General features: G+C 39.8%; 1 protein-coding gene across 2 annotated transcripts in view; it reads left to right on the top strand.

Annotated features, from left to right (window-relative positions):
* The window catches only part of PXDNL (peroxidasin like), a 344,128-nt gene that overhangs the window by 81,654 nt on the left and 246,830 nt on the right, over window positions 1–15,644 (top strand). The window lies entirely within an intron of this gene.

Here is a 15,644-nt window from a genome sequence, read left to right as displayed (position 1 = left end):
TTACTAAAACTGTTAACCTGGAGCAGCCCCACATTTGAAATCTCCTACCAGTCAGCCATTAATCCATTCATAGTTACTCTGTGTGGTTATTCAGCCAAATTATGTATCCACCTAAAAGTAATCTATATATCTTCAGTTTACGGCACTGGTGTGTAAGTGTCAAGAGCCTTATTAAAGTATAGGTATATATGTCCTTCACATTTCCTTTTCCATCAACCCAATTACACTATTAACAAGGAAATCAAGTTGGTTTGGCATTTATACGTATGCCATTATAGGGGTGTCAAGCATCATTCCTCATCCATAACTAATTACTACAAATTAGTACAGTTATTTCACAGTTGGCAAGGTAGAATACTTTGGCTCTTTTCCAGAGAGATAGAAAGCTAAGTGTAGATCCCTGCTTGCGACCTGCTTGTTAGAACTTAATCCACAATCTACATTGATGTTAGTGGCTTTTTGGATCTGACATACAATGCAAAATTATATATGTGATCAGAGCAGTATAGATCTGTACTCCCGCAGTAAAAGTATTTTTGTTTACATTCCATTATTAATATGACACTTTTGCCCAGCTCTAAAATGGTAATTGTGTGCATCAGTAAATCAAAATATCCTGTTAACGTGTGTATGTATAGCTTTATTCCACTTTCAAAATTACTGTAAGTCATTGAGCTTCTTTGTCTATCCAATGGTTTCTCTGTAAAAATTCTGTTTGGCTATTGTTAAAGCTGTGGGCCAGATGCTGTTAATAATATGCATGGGGAGTGATAGCAAATCAAGTGTCATGGATGTCCTTGATGAAATCAGAATTTGCGGGTGCAGGAATAAATACTAGCAACTTTAAATACATTGGTACTTCAAAAATAATTTTAAGTGTGTAATGGATTGATGTAGCCTTTATTTTAGCATTGAACGCAAGTCTTCACATGTTCTGGTGAGGAGTCCTAAGACGTACCTAAAATGGAGAATCAATAAAATCATGTTTTTAACAGAATATTCATGCATGAAGTAGTTCATTAAAAGTTTAAACATGATATATTCTTGTTTTCTTTCCAAAACATTATTTGTTTGATTAAAAATTTCTAATTAAGAAATAAGCAATCTCCGTAATTGTGAAATCCAGTTCCATGCTGGTTTGATAGAATTTATATTTGTTGAATTTCAAGGAATTTTGCAAGGAAGGCTTGATTTCCAGGGTGGGGAAGGGGGATGGGTATGGTTGCTTGAAAGGGTAACCTTGGCTTGGTGCATGACAAAATATAATCAATGTGGCTGTTGAATCAGTTGAACACATGTATGTATATTGAAAACTGTATGAAAGGTCTTACAGTGGCATCATTTAAATGCAGAAATACTTCATTATTTATATGTTTATTAGTATACATGTCCTGGGAGAGGGGCATTACAGCAATCTGTTAGTACTTATGAAGGACATTCAGATATAGGGTGTATGACTTTTTTTTTAGAGATGAAAATTGTGCTGGAATGAAAAAGAAAAAACAACATGGTGGGGAGGGGCGTGGGAAGAGCATACCTTACAATTGTGAGTATGAACAAATGAGTAAAAATGAAACAAGAACTTGTATCAGGGCATGTTTCCAAAATCAACAGTAAATGTACTTGCTTGATGACCTGGACTGATTCTCCTTGATGGCAGTAAAATGGATGTCATGTTGACAGATGAGCTGAAACACAAATTTGAATGGGATTCAGTTGCTCTAGCCTGCTAGAGTAGATAGATTTCAATTGAAGGCTTCCAATAGCAGCTGCATGTCTTTAAAGTTTTTCATCTTCTATTTACTGATAAAGCAGAGGCTTGCTTTGCCTGTTTGCCAGCATTTACCATAAGGTGCAAAATGAATTACTGACCAAATACCCTGACTCTGGTCTTGCTATTCCAACAATTCATATCCTGGACAAACCAGAGTCACTCTATTTCATGGGAATGATTTGAAGTCAAGTACTGGGGATTTGTTGTCCATATCCTGTAACTATTACCCTGGAATCCTAGATGTCCTTGCTACCAGCATCTCCATCCTTCTTCTGCCCCTCACTTCCCCCTCCACCTCTTCCTCCAAATGTGAGGCAGCAGCGTGTGCAGAAAAATTGAGAAGGCTGCTTTCTGCGGTACAAATTATTTCCACTTTTTTGCTCTGCATTATCTGACACTTCAGCTGTTCACTTAATTCAGCTTAGGAAGATGTGGTAATGGTTTTCCAGAAGTGGGAGCCTTTCTGTTCCTATAGTGGACAGACAAGAAATGTAGTTCGGATTCTTTTACACAACTGTCCTAGCCCTTTCTTCCTTTCCACCTAAGGCTCAGTGTGTGAGAATAGGTGAAGACATGGAAGACAGAGACTGTCATCTGGAGAGGGATCCCGGTAGTTGTACTGGCATGTTTCTCTTCCACCTCAACAACCTATTTAAGGGACCTATCCTCTGTGCCTAATGCTGCAGCTAGTTTTCTGTCCAACTTATTGTCCATTCATCCAGCCCGTACTTCCTTAGTTTGCCTGCAAAAGCCTTGCTAATATCAAGGTATACCACATCAACTGGTCTCCCCACATCCACAGAGCCAGTCATCTCATCATAAAAGGCAATCAGGTTTGTCAAGCATGCCTTACCCTTGGTGAATCTATGCTGACTGTTCTAATCACCTTCTTCTCCAAGTGCTTAGAAATGGATTCCTTGAGGATCTGCTCCAGGGTTTTTCCAGGAACAGAGGTGAGGTTGACTGGTTTGTAGTTCCCTGGATCCTCCTTTTTCCCTTTTTTAATATGGGCGCTGTTTGCCCCTTTTCGATCCTCTGGGACTTATCCTAATCACCATGAGTTTTCAAAGATGACCAATGGCTCTGCAATCACATCAGCCAACTCCCTCTGCACCCCTTGGGTACATCCTGTCCAGCTTTTTAAAATAGTCCCTAACCTCTTCTTTCACCATGGAGGGCTCCTCACCTCATCCTCAAATTGAGGGGGATGAGGTGAGGAGTACTGCCGGTATGTGAGTTCGATGTCGAATTATAGAAGGACTGAATTAAGCACAGGCTCAGACCTGTTCAATTTAAAACTTTTATTGTTTCACAAAGTCATAAACTAAAGGAGGTCTGTTGGTTCACGAGGTTCCCAAATCAAGTCCTTGCTCTCTAACCTGGAGGCTAGGTGCGGCTGCCTGATTCAGTAGTCTCAGAACTGGTCAACAGCTCATTTAAAAGGAGTCCCTTATCTTTTTTTAGGCAAAAGATACAAAACTGTCCCTATGGTGGAAGTGAGGCATCTAACATAACTTTACTATTAGGTCTCATAATCTGCCTTTTCTCTCTCTCTGCCCTTATTCCAAGCACATGTTCCCTAGTGAACTTTCCTGAAAACTGTCCTATTTACTGGCCCCAAAAAGTTGGTTCCTTTTCCCCTCCCTCCTCACATCAAGCTGAAAGTTTCTCCCCTCAAAAGTGTGTGGGGGGGGGAAGAGGGGGGGGGGGTAAACAGGCCTGTGAACTGACCTGCAAAATGCTTGTCCTGTTTGCTGGCTCTCCCTCTCCCTCTCTATTCCTATATGGCTTAGGCAAAGTCACTGTGTGCTGTCAAATAAAGGCAGGAAAGCTGCCCTCATTTCCCACCTGTCTGTGCATACTGCTGCTACTCTGGTTGAGCCAGTAGTTGCTGCAGCAGCTTAAATGTTGGATTTTTTTTGTTTTTTAAATTATTAGTTAAATGGTTATAAGCATTTTTTTTTATTACAAATAAAGTATACTTTGATTTAAAATGCAGCATCTGAGCTCTGGCAGTTTTACTAGCAATTTGTGACCGCTGCATTTGCCCCCCATGGCTAGACTGTTATATGTATAATTTACTGTGACAATGTAGTAGTCCTACATAGTGTCTGTAACTACCAATCGGGTGTGTGTGTTGTAGCTTTTCAAAAGCAGGAAAATGTTCTTGGCTCTGAAATTAATTAAACAATAAACTAGTTTTGGTTGCTGAAGTGGTGAAGCGGAAGTGTTTGCCCATAAAAGCAATTTATTATAGATGTACTGCCACTTCACGAGGAGCACAACAGTTTCTTACAAATGAGGAGCATGCAATTTCTCAGTTGCATGCAAATATTAAATCTGGCTCACATAAAAAGTTCCTTTTTATGTAGTAATAAGATGAGCAGGATTTGGCTGTAGAAAAGTAATGAATGTGGAATTTTAAAAGTTTGGTTTTAGTTTAGTTTGGTTTTTTTGATAAGATGGTTAAACTTTAATAGAGCAAACCAGAGTGACAGATCTCCCTTTTGAAATATCAGTGCCCTTGCTGGGTAGGCAGTTGGACAAAAGTTAAGACATATGAATTGCCTAAACGTACACTTAGCTGTTTTTAGATAGTTGGTATCAAAAGTAATGGGTAAGCAACTAAGCAATTGCTGGTTACTTTTAGGAACTTTTGGAAAGACTCGTGGACAAATTAAAAGGCAAAAAGGCAGCTTAGTTGACTTGAATAATTGTATATACTTTCTTTTTGTTTATAGTTGTTTTTAGTTCCTTAGTTTTGCTTCAGTAGTGAATATCTGCATTGCACCAGTTCTTATGGGTTTGCTGGCTTTATGAAAAAGAAAGAACCCCGTCTTTAACTGCTTGGTGGAGTTACTGCACGGTTGTGTGCTGTTAGAAGTCTACTTAGGATCTTCTCAGGACTGGGATAGCGGGATTCTTAAAAGATTAGAAGGAAAACAATAATGTAATTTCATAGAAACTCTTTTACACCTGCCAAGCAGTAGTCCCAAATCCAGGGACTGTTTGCTTGTGAAGCGGTGGCGTCAGATTAGCCAGAAAGAAGCTAGCAAGGGGCAGATGCTTCTATCTGGACTCTGTCAGTTGTTGACTTGAATAGATCAAGTAACTGTGTGAAATGATATTTCTTAGTGTGAGCAGTAGTTGAAAGAAATGACTGTATATGAAAATGTATAAATAGGAATCTAGCAAATGTGTTGAGACCTGGTTATTACAGGACTCTTCTTGCTCCTTCTAACGGATGCCTGTAGATGTGCAGGGAGGCTGCACCGACAATGTAATTACAGTGCATTGGAGCATACTCGTTTAATCAAGTTTGCTGGAGCATGTTAATTAGTGTGCTCCTGCAGCCTGTGCGTCTCTTGTATCGGTATCCCCATGCTTCATAGTGGTGGCAGGGGTGCTTTAACTAAAGTTCGTCAAACAAGCTTTGGTTGAGGCACCCTTGCCACCATTTGGAAGTGTGAGGACACTGATGCACAAGATGATGTGGGCGTTTTAATTAGAGCAGCTCTCAGAGCCACTCTAAAATGCTTCCTCCCCCCGCCCCCCAGCTGCACTCCCAGAGCACATTTAAAAACACCCTAAGTTTCCTGCTCATCTCAAAATTAGGTTAGCCAAAGAACTGGTATAGCTTTTCTTATCAGTTTTAAAGCGGGAAAATAAAATTGAGGCATGTTTATAATATAGGCTGTTAATAGATTGTGGAATGTTTTTCAGTGATCCTTCATTAAAGTTATGGGGAAATCCATTCTAGCAGGCAAGTGTTGTTGACTGCAGAAAAAATCATTTATTGAGTTGAATAAAATACATTCCAAACAAGAGAAAATCATGGACTTGTAGGAAATTAGTGCTAGATGCAACATCATCAAGAAGTCATCTGGTGTAGCCTCCTGCTCAAGGCAGGATTCACCCGTCTAAATGATTCCTGGTAAGTGTCTAACCAGTTCTTAAAAACAATCTCCAGACAATTGATTCCAGTGCTCAGCACATTCATAGTTAGAAGATTCTTTTTAATGATCTTAATTTCCCTTGTTGCAATGTAATACAATTATTTGGCAAAAATGTGATTTGTCTCATATCTCTGGCAGATTTAGACAGTCTTTGGAACGTTTAAATCACCAAGGGTATGTGCATGGAAGACCATTTCACCTGTGCTGTCATTTATTCTGTTGAAAAAAGCTACTGTGACCAAACCTGTTTTTAGCACCAGGATGATTTTGATGTTTGATGTGGTGGTAAAAAAGCAGCTGTGGAAATCTCTGAACTGGGACTCTTATTAGTACTGCCAGCATTTACTCTATAGAGGGTGAGAAGTTCCTTTATGGTGGATAAGGCTCAAATTTGCAAAGAAGAGTAAGCATGTTTTGTAATAGATTCCTTATCTATACTAGAGTATATCCACTGTATATACTTTTGAGAGACTGGGTTGCCTGGAAGTGAATTGTGAACTTTAAAAAAAGCAAACAAACAAAATGAAACCAAACCTCAAGCAAACTAACCTTGAGACTGGAAGTACATTAGTTGAAGAAACCTGAAAGGTTTCATTAAAGCTATTTTTCAGGCTTCTATTTTACAGAGAATTGCAACATGTAAAATATTGTTCCGTTGGCAAGAAAAAAAACACTTTCAGTACTGTGAAATACAGCCAAGTGCAGAAAGCACACTGGGGTAAATTAACTTATGATGTGTTTATTTTATTGGTACCACAATGGCAGTACACAGAGTGAAAAACAGAAGAATTTCCTAGGGATCTGAAAGGTTTAATGGAGTGGTGCCAAGCAATCAGTCTTTTTTCATTTTTTTAACATCCTCTCTGAAGTAATTTTGGCTCTGTATGCAAGTGAGTTTAGCATCCATGTCAAATGCATGATTAGGGTTATAAATAGTAATATTACTTATAGGTGGGGAAAGGGGTTGATTTTTTTTTTAAAGTTATAAGTCATTGAAAATATGAGTAAAATGGATTAATAAAGTAAGTTGCTATAAAAGAAGCCATTTCTTTGCATAAAGTGGGATATTTACTAGAAAAAAGTGTTTCAAAATATATTACTTAAAATTTATCTACTTCATCTCAGAAAAGAAGCCAATGTTTAGGTCTTGGAAATGCAAAATGCATATATAATAGCTATGACTCATCCAGTACATCTGTTGCTTGCATTTTAGCGAAATGTCTGCATAGATCAGAAATATCATTTTGAAATGTGGTATTACTTACTACATCCTTGAAAGTGTTTCAGAGACATTCTTCCTCAATAAACCCCGTTTAAATTAAAACATGCATCTAAAATAAGGTTTAACCTTTCAAGTCAACAAACTAAAACTTATTCTTTTGTTGTAGTCAGTTTACCCTTATTTAGAAAGGCTGCAAAGTATTTTAGTCTTGTTCTACATATGTAATTTCCACTGATGTCAGATGATGTTCTGCATTTAGTATATTTCCCTTAATTGCTAATGGTGCCTTATTTTTTTTAATAACATTAGACCTGTTTTGATTAATATTAATATTTACAGAAAACCCAGTATTGTGTTCTGATTTGTGTTCGATCATAAACGAACTTCAGAATAGTCTTTTCCTACCTCTACTAGAGGCATTAAATAGTTCAGTTGTCTGAACTGAATCAGCAGTGTTCACAGCTTTCCAGAGCTTCAACTTTTCCAGAGTTTCAACTTTGAAAATTTTTTAATTTGCTGTATGTTATTGTTTATTGAGATGTCTTAGCAAAAAGCCACCTCTGAGGATGAAAATGAAAATAGCACAGATATGATGAGTGTCAAGTACAGGTGAAATGTTGAAATATTGGCTGTAAATCACTTGTCACTGGAAATAAGCATGTTGTACTGTATATCCTGACTGGATTCTAGCTGCGTTTCCCATCTTGTTCTGTATTTTAGTCTACAAAGCATTATTAAACAGTTTGTAAGTTGATGTTATTTATTTGCCAATCATAAACCTTAAAAACCTATCCAATTCCCAAGCGCTTGGAAAGTAGGCAAATGGCTAATTTTAATGGGTTCACTGATGCCTTCTGCGCCCGGTATTACACAGACTCTGGCTTATAGGAAGCAGGCCTAGGTGAGGCTTGCTTTCTGCTATGAGTTTTGACTGACCTCACCTGTCTCCTGGATGCCTTAGGCTCTGAACTGGTAAGAGGGGGACTGGGTATTCTTGCATTTTTCTGAGCCAGAGTCTGCAGCATCTTAATGAAGGAGAGCAGGTCAGCTATTGATGGACAAGCTGGAAGCAAGGGGTTAGTTGCACATACTTTAGCGCTAGAGATACTTCAACTAGTTACACAGAATGAGAGGAGGACCAGCACAGTTGGAAGAGCTTATTTCAGAGAATGGAAGGAGCCAGTCACAAGCTAATTCAGTGCACGAATTAAAGTGGTGATGAGGGAGAACAGAATTAGTGCTCTCCTCCTTAAGGTCATTAATTGAAGGAAGGAGTTGTTTGTAGGCTCCTAACTGGCTTTTTTTATATTGGTATGCACCTTTAACAAAGGGATCTGAATCCATGGCTTAAAAAGGTAGGCGGAGTTCCTATCCGATGTGTTTGAAAACAGTAAGAAGAGTGTATAATCTAAGGTGGATGATTTCAATTTGTACTTACAGAGTTCATTCCTTTAAATGAAACAACTCCATTGTTTAGATTTAGTATTTTAAAAAAACCTAGAGCTGATATATCCTTTTATGATATAATTAAAACATGTCTTCTTTAAAGAGGAAACTAATTATCTTTGACTGATTAAAAGCAAGCAAACCAAACACAATTTTGCTGCTTTTGGTTGTTGCATTTAAAAAAAAAACCCATCAAAGCTCCTTCATTCAATTCTTGCTTCCGTTTGTTCAGTCAACAATACTGATTAAGAATAAATGCATCTTTCATTTAACCGGGCAAGAAAGAATACACCTGGTATTCACAACTGTTTTAAATTAGAAAGTCCCACTGACCTTAATAAAAGGTCTAAAATTTGATGGCATGATATAGGTAAGAGTTGTTAGGTTTTTTTCAATAATTTGGAACTACTTTGCTAAGAGCTTTAATGTTCAAAGGGATGGAAAACCGGTGCTAGAAAAAGGGGGGGAAATTCTGGCTTAGACCTGGCTTGTGATGTGTCCGCCACATTGGACTACATTCAGACTGGTTATTTGTTGGCAAATATGAAAGCCTCTTGATTTCCAACACAGAAGATATTGGCTACTACCATTCCTGGAGAAATTGGATCTGCTGCCAAGTGGATAATTAGTTGCTGTAAGTGAAAAATGCAGTCACTTTCCTTGTTGGCTAGACAGTAGAGCTGGGTAAGCTATTTGTTACAATTCATTAGATTTGGGCTTTAGAGCTGTCATCAAAATGATTCCTAGTTTTATATATTTATTCCTTATTCACAGCAAAAAGGTTGTGTGAGTTGTTTTGTTTTGCTGCTCAATTATTAGGCTTTCCAACGTTTTATGAATTGTTCACAGCAAAGATTGAGTGGAGTCATGAATTGCTCTCTGTGGTAGACTTCCCAACCTGCAGTGCACAGTGTCTGTTTCCTGACCAGATAACTTTACCTGCAGGAACAGAAGGCATACATGAAGAAATTGAAAATGTCTAGGAGAGCACTTTAAGTTGACCTGCATGGAAAGAGGAAAAAAAAAATTGCGCAGAACATTTTATGGTGCAGATGTAGACGGTTACAAATCTCCCAGAATAGTGATTCTCAGCCAGCCTTCCACGGCACTCTGGGGTGCTGCGTGATCTTTGTCAGCATACTGCAGAATGCAGCACAGTATGCTAGCACTGATAGGGGTACAAATGCCTACATGTGATTCACAAGATGGAATCAGAGATTTCAAGTCAGAATGACAGTGTCAAAAACAATTCTGACCTGTTGTGGTCCCTTTCAGTTTTTGAAAGACCACAACAATAGAAAAATAATAGAAAAATGGCTCTATTATTTTTCCATCCATAGTCAAAAATGAATGAAAACTAAGAGGTGGCATTTTCTGAAGTGTGTCTTGAGTGTTGCAAGTGGTGCCTTGAGTCTATAAGGGTTAAGAATCACTGGGTTAGAACAGTGTTTGTGAGGAGCTCTGCAGGCTCTGGGCCTGTGTGCTAGATACTGCACCACCCTGTGAGCTGTGCCCGATCCTGATATGTAGGGCTGGGCAGAAGTGTTGTCATAGAATCATAGAAGTAGGGTCAGAAGGGACCTTGTAGATCTTCAAGCACAATCCCCGCCCTGGACGGGAGAAAAAGACTGGACTCAAATGAGTCCAGCCAGGTAGTCATCAAGCCTGTGCCCTGGAGCCCTGATCCTGGTGTCCTAAGCCTGGTAGAGGCAGCACTGGGTTCCAGGGCCCCATTTCCAGCATGTGGGCTGGTCAAGGGCAGCATGCTTTGGATCCAGGCATGTGGGCCCAATCCTGGTTACTGGAGTCCAGTTTGGCCCACAGACTGGCCCTGCACCACTTATGTGGCCCACAGGACCAAAAGATTGAGCACCACTGCCTACCATGTTGTGGTAATTCTCTAGTGCCTGAATTCTTGCATGACTAGTCTTTACTCACAGAAAACAGTCTCAGAGGATGCTCCTGAGGATTGAACTAGCCATGAAAAATTGCTTTACAGCATAAAGTCCAAAAAAACCAAATTCCCCAAACCAGAAAAATAGAAAAAACAAATATTTTCAAAGGAAGTAGAGAGCAGGCACACTTTCAGTTTTTGAAAATTTAGTTTTCCACTAAAATAAGGTTTTGATGGGAGATTTGAGCATGCCTACTGGTGAGTAACACTGTCAAAACTTGTAAATTTGCCTTCTTCCTTGTTTTCTCATAATTATTAAGTATAAATAAATGAAAATGTTACCATTTGTTTCTTTTGCATGTTTTGTTTTTACTATGTGGACAAGTTGCTACATTCTGTTGATCCTTTCCTTCATTTGTCAGTTCACAAAAGTTATAGAGGACTGCCTTGAGTTGAAAAAGGTTGACAAGCATTGACTTACAAGCTCTGCTTCCTGTAGTCTCTTCAGAGCATCCAATTTAAGCCACTGCTTCAAAGTGCATATGTATCCTTGATTTAGTTAGTCTGTATTATAAGATGCAAATCTACCCTGCATTCTGATAATTTTGGTCACTTGAAATATCTATGACAAAATTATAATGTTTTTAGAATTTTAGGATTTGCTATGGTATTTTTCACTCTGTCTGTGGGGGTGGGGAATGGGGAAGGGTTGTTGAATGAAGGCATAGACAAAGCCTTATTACATTTCAGGAGATCATAGGTTAAATCCTGGCCCTTTGAGGCCATTGGGAGTTTTGCCGTTGACTTGAATGAGTCTAGTATTTTACCTTCTTTCTTCTTTCTCACTCAAAAGGGTGAGAGGTTTTCCTTCAACATTTCCAATAATCCATCAACAGGTTCTAACATCTCCCAAAATACAAGATTTAGTATTGTGCATTAGTTTGAGCTTGGCAGGAAATTTATCACGGCTCTTTCCCCTCCTGCCTCAAAGATTGCTTTAATGGGAAATGCCTTTTTTCTGGCCAGGGTAGTGCCATTCATGTGTAGGAAAAAAGAAACCTAGTGCCTTTTATCTATCTCTTACTTGGCCTGAGCTGACTTTTAGAATTCTCTTATGATCATACAGACTGGCAAATAGTATTAAGACAGTTCCACTCTTCTTACCTTTTCCTCTTGTGGGATGTTAGTAGCTTTTTCAAGTATATAAGTTGGATTTGTTTTAATGTCTCAGTAAATTAATGTAGGTATAAGTTTCCATGAAGCTGACTTAACTCTTACATTCCTCTGGCATTTTCTTAACATCTTTATACTGCTAGACTTGAACTTAATATTGGGGAGTCTTAGTTTTTCTGCATCTCACCTAATTATTTTGCTTGCTGATGAATGCTGCAGGCACCAACCTAGAATCATATTCGTGGATTCATAGAAGCTTAGGGCTAGAAGGGAACTTGCAAGATCATCGGGTCCAGTCTCCCTGCTCTGGGCAGGAAAGACTGCCGGGGTCAAATAACCTCAGCAAGGTGTGCATCCAGTCTCCTTCTGAAGATCTCCACGATAGGTGCCTGCATCACACCTGCTGGGAGTCTATTCCAGAGTCTGGTCACGCGAACCGTGAAGAAGTTTTTCCTTATATCCAGTCTGAAACCTCCTTCTACTCTTGCTTCTGGTTTTCTCCTGTGGAACTTTGGTAAATAGTTGTTCACCTAGCCCCTGGTGTTCTCCCCTGATATATTTGTAAGCTGCCACCAAATACCCCTGAAGTCTTCTCTTTTCTAGGCTGAACAGTCCCATATCTATCAGCCTTTCCTTGTATGGCTTGCTCTTCAGGCCTGTAATCGTACAAGTGGCTTTTCTCTGGACTCTCTCAAGCTTCTCCACATCCTTCCTGAAGTGTGGTGCCCAGACCTGGATGCAGTACTCCAGCTGTGGCCTCACCAATGCTGAGTAGAGCAGGAGAATAACTTGCTTAGTTTTGCTTGAGATGCATCGGTTAATGCATGCCAGCATATTGTTTGCTTTGCTTACTGTAGCATCACAGTGGTGGCTCATATTCATTTTATGGTCAATTATGACCCCCCAGGTCCCCTTTGGACGTGTTGCTAGCTAGCGTAGCGCCACCAAGCCTGTAAATTTGTTGCAGATTTTTCTTCCTCAGATGGAGAATTTTATATTTCTCAGTGTTGAACAGAATCTGGTTCTGGTCCCCCCACCTAACTAATCTATCTAGATCTGCCTGGATCATCCTGAGACATGGCCGCACTCCCCCAAAGCTTAGTGTTATCAGCAAACTTTGGCAGTGAGCTTTTTACCCCAGCATCCAGATCATTGATGAAGATGTTGAAAACCACTGGTCCAAGTACCAAGCCCTGGGAGGACCCACTGGTTACCTTCCACTAGGTCAACACAGGTCCATCTGTTAGTACTCTCTGGGTCTGACCCCACAGCCAGTTTCCCATCCATCTGACCATTGAATTGTTAATCCCATAGTCCCCTAGTTTTACCTTGAGAGCCTTATGGGACACCAAGTCAAAGGACTTCCTAAAGTCTAAGTAAATGACGTTGACCTCATCTCTCTTATCCATGTGGTGAATATCACATATGGACTCCATCTACAAGTAGAACTGTCCATGACAATATGCTAGTGCTCCTTCCCCAGGAGACTCATCCCCTTAGGAATCAGTACTATAATTAATTACACAACCACATACCATTTAGCAAATAATATCTTATACTTTCAGACAGATTTTTTTCTGACATTTAAGTGCTGAAACATGCAGTCTAATGTGTTCTTAACAGTAAACCCAATAAAAAAAAGTATACAAAATGTTTTTCCCCACAAAGAAAGTTTGCCATAAAAATGGAGCTTTTGACAATAAAATCTGTTTGAAATTTTCTGCAAGTGTTTTGATGGAAATGTCTGTTTGAAATCCTTGTCAAAGATTTCTTGCTTATGAAAAATGTTCTTTCTTCAAATAAAAAATGGTTGATCATGATATTGAACACATTTAATGCAAACATTTTTATAAAATATCACCAGAACCTTGAAAAAAAAAACCAAAAACAGACTCATTTCAAACCATGTGAAATTGAAGTAGTTTCAAAATATTCCACAATAGTTCTGTTTGTTTGTCATTTTTAACTAACGATAATTTACCCTATGTGAAATTTCGTGGGTAAACATGAAAAGGATTTCACTCTAAAACTGTTAAACCCATTTGGCTTAATTGAATAGGACTATATAAATGTAATTTTTCTTCCTTTTTTGATTGTTCTTCAAACTAAAATATAGATTAATTAAAAAAAATCCTGAAAGAGTGCTTTTGCTTTTGTTAGAAACCAAGGGCATTGATAAAATGCTATATTTACTTGAATATAAGATGAAATTTCTTTCCCCAATCAGCATGGAGAAAAAATTCCTTCATCTTACATTTATATACAAGCAAATCATAGTAAATACATTGTCTATTACTAAACTGCTACCAAAAGCCGCATGTGCCCAGTAATGGAAAGAAACTATGAAGCTGACTAAATGCAGTGAATGCTGACCATGATTTGGAGGACACATGGCCCATATTGGGCAAACATTCTGATGGGAGCTACCACAAGGATAGGTTAGTGCAGTCCCTCTGAATAAGATATAATGTGTGCAGTCCTCCTCAGTGCCAACTCTTTTTCAGGTCCTGGTGAACCACCACACTGAATACATTTTGACTTCCTCTTCAGTCCTACAGCTGAGCTGTGCCTTCTTTTCCTATTTCTAATGATTCTTGTTTCTTCAGCATTCTTAAGTATCTGGGAAATGTTACCAAATAGGGCTCCAAATATTTTGCCTAGGTAGAATCCTTGTGTTTCCCTCTGTCTCTGTTTGTGGTATATGATTAGGTAGCCCTACCCTTCATGAGGTAGAGCTATACCAGGTGGCCCTGCACCTCATACGTATATAAATTTTTGGAGGATCCCAGGACTTGTGACAGGAATATGTAGTTCTAGTGATGAGTGGGGGCCTAATTAGCACATGGATCCTTTTTAGGGGGTGTGAGCACATGTGCACCTCCGACCTACTGCTATGCGGGAATACCACTGATCTTGTCTTCCCACTCGCGTGCCAAGCCTTGATGGTAAAATTCTTTCAGGAGGATGGATGGCTCTTTGGGGAAAAGGTCAGTCTGGCAGGGTCACTGGTCTTCTGCAGAGGTCCACTTCTCCTATACCCTTTCCCTTTCCAGTCAGGCTGGTGGTAGAAAATCTCCATTGATCCATAGTGGGGAAAGGCTAGTAAAGGTCCCTCTTGGCTTGGGTTCCACTGACCCTTTTTAGTCCATGGTTCCATGGCCTCTTCATCTTCTGGCTGAATCTGTCCCTGGTTTTAGGTCATCAGGTTATACCCACACATGACCGTCTCTCCATTCTTTCTTCGTTTCATTGCTTGTGCACCTTCCTTCTTAGAACTCAAAATTTCTGTAACTAGTTCTTGGATCAATGTATTTAACTTTTCCATCTTTTCTCAGCCTTATTTCAGTCCCCAATCTCTTTGGAGGCTACCAGGCGCTGAGTGTAGAGCCCTATTTAATCACAAGTCAATCCACAGGGGATCCTTCTCTGCAGTTGCCCTTCATTTACACAGGTAAAGTAAACTATGAAGAATTTCTTAATCCTGGCCTCCAATGCATTTACCAAAAAAAAAAAAAATCACTCATTTTACCAACCTTATGGTTCAATTAGGCTGTTACCATCAAGCTCACACCCTGCTTTCTTTTCCCAGGCATACAGTGTAAATCCCTCCTCTGCTCATGCCACCTCAATTTCCCTCCTGACCTTGTTCCTCTTATTGGGTCTGTACGCTCCCTTTTTCCTGCTGGGTTCTGCTGGCCATCTCATGGGAATATCTGCCTCCTGGTCCCAGTTTTAGGAGTTTGCTGGGACACCCCACATTGCCCTGCCATCCACTTCTACTTATTTTTCATGGAAGGCAGGTGGCATCCGCGCTTGTGCCTCATCTGGGATTGGATGACTCATGGGGGTTCGGCTGGCTGGGATCTTTCCTGGTTTTCATAGCTCCCGGTTTCACTGTATTGTTTCTGCTCTGAGGAATGCCAGATGCTGATTCTTTCTTTGGTGTCTCCCTTTAAAATACCTGGTCCCCTCTGTGGACCAGTCAGCACAGGCTCCCTGGGACACATGTTCTCATGCCCCTGGGGACCGCTTGTTTCTCAGGCTTTCCCTGCACCCTCTTCCCCAGCAAACCAGGGACATGCTGCTCTCCTGGACCCATCCCAGTAGGTCTCATGCTGGATTTGCCAGCTTCATGGGAGTATAGCATGGGCTTGACCACAGCCCCTGCTACAGGAGGTA

The sequence above is a fragment of the Crocodylus siamensis genome, chromosome 3 (assembly GCF_052110815.1).
Source record: "Crocodylus siamensis isolate JL-2025a chromosome 3, ASM5211081v1, whole genome shotgun sequence".
Classification (NCBI taxonomy): Eukaryota; Metazoa; Chordata; order Crocodylia; family Crocodylidae; genus Crocodylus; species Crocodylus siamensis.
This window is presented reverse-complemented; position numbering and strand designations above follow the sequence as displayed.